The sequence below is a fragment of the Lissotriton vulgaris genome, chromosome 12 (assembly GCF_964263255.1).
Source record: "Lissotriton vulgaris chromosome 12, aLisVul1.2, whole genome shotgun sequence".
Taxonomy (NCBI): Eukaryota; Metazoa; Chordata; class Amphibia; order Caudata; family Salamandridae; genus Lissotriton; species Lissotriton vulgaris.
In genome coordinates, this window is record NC_141700.1 from 149,553,310 (window position 1) to 149,558,877 (window position 5,568).

At 40.5% G+C, this 5,568-nt stretch overlaps 1 pseudogene; it reads left to right on the forward strand.

Annotated features, from left to right (window-relative positions):
- Positions 1-2,037: 2,037 nt before the first annotated feature.
- LOC147673719 (leucine-rich repeat and immunoglobulin-like domain-containing nogo receptor-interacting protein 1 pseudogene) lies at positions 2,038-5,183 on the forward strand (annotated as a pseudogene).
- The last annotated feature ends 385 nt before the right edge of the window (positions 5,184-5,568 follow it).

Here is a 5,568-nt window from a genome sequence, read left to right on the forward strand (position 1 = left end):
TCAGAAAAAGTGGAAACAATAAAACTAACAACCGGAAAAAAATATACTGTACCATAATACTGTTTAAAAATAAGTTTAAACCAAAAAGTACATTTCACAATACCATAAATAATTAAATAAAAACATCAAATAGAATATAATAAAATAACATAATCAAAATGATATTATGGCAAACTACATTTTAAACTTCAGTACTGTTGTAAAAAAGTTTTAAAACAGGAACTTTTATCTTTGATATTTTTGATTGTAATATTTTTGTAGTCATGATATTTTGACGAAGGTATTACGGCCAAATTACATTTTTGAGTCACTGTTTAGTGGGAACACCATTGGGACATGGCGTCTCCCTTTACAGCAGGTAAGTCTGACAAGTATGCCCTATATTTCAAGAGACTGCTTGACAAACATTATTTTGTTCAGAGGAAACAAAATCCCAAACTGGGAATTTGTTTTTTCCAGAACAAAAAGTAGGTGACTGAGATGCGCAGGCAACTTTTGCTCCATGCGTGTAGGTCATATAACATTTGACTCGCTGCTGTCTGCCATGCATCCCACGGTGGACATTGGCTGGGAAAATGAGTAATAATCTCTACCCGAAAAATAGGGCGGACCGATTTCATTGTGACCCTGCAGTCTTGTGGCAGATGGGTCACTGATCCAGGGTTACTGCTAGTGGCACCAGTGGAGGCTTCGCCAAAGAACAGTACAATAAAGTGCATTATCTAATATCGAATATTAACGCCAAGAGCCGCATAGGCTTCGCCAAAGGTAACTCAGTGGTTCACCTAACTCTTAGAGTAGGGGGGCATGGGTTTACAATGGCGGTAAGAATGCCGTTTTATGGCGATCCTCCTGTTCCACCAAATCCTATGTAAGGATCATAGAGTAAGCTTTTGTCTCCCCCTTGTTCATGAATCGATAACTTTTTTTGCCTCTTCAAGGTCACTGAATTTTATTTGATGGCTTTCCCCTGTATTCTTGTGTTTGTCACTCAAGCTTCAATCTGTGTAGGTCTGACTTATCGGGTTAGCCTTTATCCCTGTTTTGTCTTTTAATCTTACTAAGGGGTAGGCTTAATAACATATATGGCTGATCTCTAGGTAATTTCATCACCAACCTTTTCCCTTCTTTTTGCCACTCATGCTCTACACAGTTTTCCTTAGTGATAGTGTTCATCTACAAAATCTTTCCAGCTTTAAGTACTCCCTCAAAGAGATTGAGCAAAGAGATTGAGCCCCCTTGTCTCAAAGTCCATTGACATGAGTGAGGAGCAGGCCCTATGGTGAAGCATGCCACCGCATGGTGGTAAAGGCTCAACATCCTATAAGGAAAGACATTAACTCTACTTACCAGTTATGACCAGGAGAGAGTAACACATGCCACTGGAATCAAGCTATCCTGGCTGATGAGGTCTGAAAGCCCGAAACTGGTCATAGGATGCTTGTTTCCAGTCCAGGGAGGACCTGGCCTGGCAGTTCGGGCTGGACTGTTCCCATTGGGCACAGGGTCAAGACTGATTTGCATATGGCTGGATCCAAACTAGAATGGCATGGTGAGCAAAAAAAACGATGGATTCAGGCCCAGATCTCTGTCTGGGGTGAATGTATGACATTGTTTTGCATTCTGTCCATCAATTGTTCTTTTTGTGAGGGTAACACATTCACCAGGCAAAGGGTTTCTTTTGCTCTCTTTATTTTCCCCTCGAGTACCTGCACCACTTACAAAGGCACAGACCTGATGTATGTTGTGTGCAGAGGTACAGGTGACAGACAATGTTTCTACAAATGCCAACAGTGAGATCACTGAAGGGCAAGAGGCGACACAGGAGCTGCCCTTGCAGAAACCAATCGTGCATATAGTGTATTTATGTAGATACTAGTGTGCCTGTGTGCAGAAGTACAAGCATAGCTTCCAGGGAGGGAGTGATCGTAGTGAAGGTGAGCTTAACATGCTCAGTGTTTAATGCTTGAACATAGTTGATTATGAAGACCCTGTGTAATCTGCATAACCTGTTTTCTTTTTCAGAGTAAAGTTAAGATGACTGCTGGGGTGATGCTCTGCTTTCCTTCTGGTCGTCCAGGTTGGCAGCCTCTTCTCTTCCTTGCATTAGAAGCTGTTCTCACAGGGTTGAGCTGGAGCTGTCCACCTGTGTGTGAATGTTCTTCACAAGACAGTACGGTATTGTGCAGTCACAGGCAGCTTACCTCTGTCCCTGATAAAATCCCACCAGAATCCCAGTTCCTGGACCTGAGCAAAAACAGGATCAAATCCCTCAACCAGGGCTTGTTTTCACACCTCAAAGCATTACAAGAGTTGGATTTGAGCATGAACATAATTTCCAAGATTGAACCTGGAACATTCAGATACCTCCAGAACCTCATGACACTGAATCTGAAAAATAACCAACTTAAACTCGTTCCGGCCGGTGTATTCAGTGGCCTTCCGAACCTCACATTCCTTGACATCAGTGACAATGATATTGTCATCCTTCTTGACCACTCATTTAAGGACCTTTTTAATCTGAGGAATTTAGAAGCTGGGGACAATCAACTGGTTTTCGTGTCACATCTGGCCTTTGTTAGTCTTCATAACTTGCAGCAGCTGACCTTGGAAAAGTGCAACTTGTCAAGTGTCCCAGCTCACGCTCTATCCCATCTCCATCACCTGATCGTATTTAGGTTCAGAAAGCTAAATATCAGCATTATCCATAATTATTCTTTTAAAAGGCTAAATCACCTGAAAGTCTTGGAAATAGACCAGTGGCCTTTTCTTGACACTTTAGAGCCCAATAGTCTTTTTGGTGTCAATCTCACTTCCTTGACCCTCACTAGATGCAATCTAAGTAGTATACCCTATGATGCTTTGAAACATCTGATCTACCTCACACACCTAGACCTGTCCTACAACCCAATCTCCGTGATCCGTAGCAGAAAATTATGTGACTTAGAACATCTCCAAGAATTCCACCTGTCTGGTGGGAAACTAGTATCCATTGAAACAAAGGCCTTCCAAGGTCTGAGCAACTTGTGCCTCCTGAATGTCTCCAAGAACCTCTTGACAACCCTGGAAGAAGAGGTTTTCCATTCACTAGAGACCCTAAAGACCTTGCGGCTGGATGGGAATCCTCTATCATGTGACTGCAGATTGCTATGGTTAATCTATAGGAGGGATAGCATCAACTTCGATGGCCAAAATCCTGTTTGTGCAACCCCAGCTACTGTGGAAGGGACAGCATTCAAGGACTTTCCAGAAGAGATTTCTCCTGATCACTTCATATGCCAGAAACCTGTGATCCGAAATAAATTCCTCCAGCAAATGAGTGTTGACCAAGGTGAGCAGATATCCTTTATCTGTAACGGAGAAGGAAATCCCTCACCTAAAATCTCTTGGCTCTCACCTCAGAATTACCTCTTGGATACAAATACCAATGGGCGGATTAGTGTGCTGGCGGATGGAACACTTAAAATCCACAATGCCCATGCCCAGGACAGTGGTATCTATATCTGCATTGCACAAAATGCAGCTGGGAATGATACACTCCTGGCAGAGCTTCAAGTTAGCAGTCGGAGCTCCATCCCTCTCACCACTATCACATTACCACCTGTCGGCTCCTGGCCAAGTAGTAGAGCTCCAAATGTCGAACGGAAATCAATTACCATGGACATATGGGTACTGGCCGTGGTCTTGGGAATGGGATTCCTCCCTTTTCTCACTGCGGTCACCATCTGCTTTGTTTTCATCTTCTTTTTGAGCCTGAGCAAAGGGAACATTAAACACAGAGCAAAAATCGAATATGTTCCAAGACAGCCGTACCCTCCAATTAATGAACTTGAAAATGAAGACAACAAATTCACTATGAAGCTAATGTGATGAAATATATCTCTTCAATGACATTTTATGACATTGTGTTTAAAGATATCAAATTCAGAGGTAAATAAATTATAATACTGACATATTTAAGGTGATTGTTCAATAACACGCCTGTGTAAACTTTATCAAATTGAACTTCAAGATTCATATTATTACCAAAAAAACCTGGGTGTTTAACCGGATCCTAGTATAAGAAATTTCAAGGGATTATTGATTATACAAAAGGAGATAGGAAGGTTCAAAGCATCAGTGTATGTAAACATGTTGGCCATCTTAGAATGTTTTATGTTCATTTTAGCAAGATGGGTTTACTCATGGAAAAATCTAAAACTATATTTGTAATATATTTTTTATAAACCTTGTTATTAATTTTCAATTTTGTCAACAAAACTTGCAAAACGTATGTAAGTCTTTTTTAAATGTATATTAGCATTGATTGAGGTTGTTATATATATTGATGAAATGCCTACCCTTGGTATTTTCCGTAAAGGAAAAGCTTTGCTTTCTAAAAAATTTCGCAGTTGGAAAATTCAAGCTCATCAAGTTGCCAATAAATGCATTATACGATGTGGGTTCTTTCTACATGGGGCTGATGCAGGGTTCCTTTCAATAACTAAATTTTTATGTAGTGAAACAAAGGCAGGATGGGAAACTAATGTCATCGCTATTGAAGTGCATCTTTTCTGACACTGGGCTCAGCTTCACAATATAAGAAATCTGGAAAAAGGGTAATGTTAGGAATCTCAAACGAGGATTCTACAACTTCAGATTTGGTTTTGAGCATTTTTACACAGCGTAGTCAATTTATTTTAAGGCTCTGATTATGAGTTGCAGGGTGGGGTGACCACAAAATGAATGTTACCATCTGGTAACACCCCACCAGTACTGTGCAAATATAAGTGAATTAATTTGGTATTAGGGAATACTTTGTGGACCTGGTTCACTAGGTGGAATTTTGAAATTTGTTTCTTGTCTGAGATAATTAATGCTCATATTTACCACCAGCTCGGAACAGATGGTAAATGTGAGCTGGGTGTCATGTGCTGGATGGACTTAGGGTAAGGGATTGGGACAGTACAGTCTGTGCTTAAAAAATGCTCAGGGTTTTACTAAGACTGACAGTGACTTGATTGCTACTGAAGCCCAAGCCGCAACCAGTTTATTTAGCTGGATTTTCCTGCTGGTAAAATCTGGTCCAGTGTTCCTTCACCGAGATCTGTGATAATGCAGATTAAAACTCCATACAGCAATACCACTCTGCCCGACTTATAATTGGGCCCTATGGTGTGATACAGTTCCTTACTGTTTACTTTCTGATGTTCCATGCTGTTCCCACTGGTCAACTAATTTTATTCCCAAGGATTTGTGATGACATCTTAGAACAGCTACAAAGTGAGTGGTGGCAACTTAAATGTTTCAATGTAGTAAATGTTTTAGTTTGGATATTGTTTTTGTGTAGCCTTATACTTACAGTTGAAAGACAACTTCAGAGAGGCAACATAATGTGGTGTTTCTTTGTCAAAAGATGAATGATCAACGATGTACACAAACACCACATACAAAGCACCAAGGCCATTCACTTTTTTGTTCATCTATAATCAATCAATACCTTAGGTGCTTCCAGCAGATATATCTTTGTATTAGATATAGAAGAACCATCAGTTCATTGAGAGGAGGACGCAAGGAAAATGGACAAAG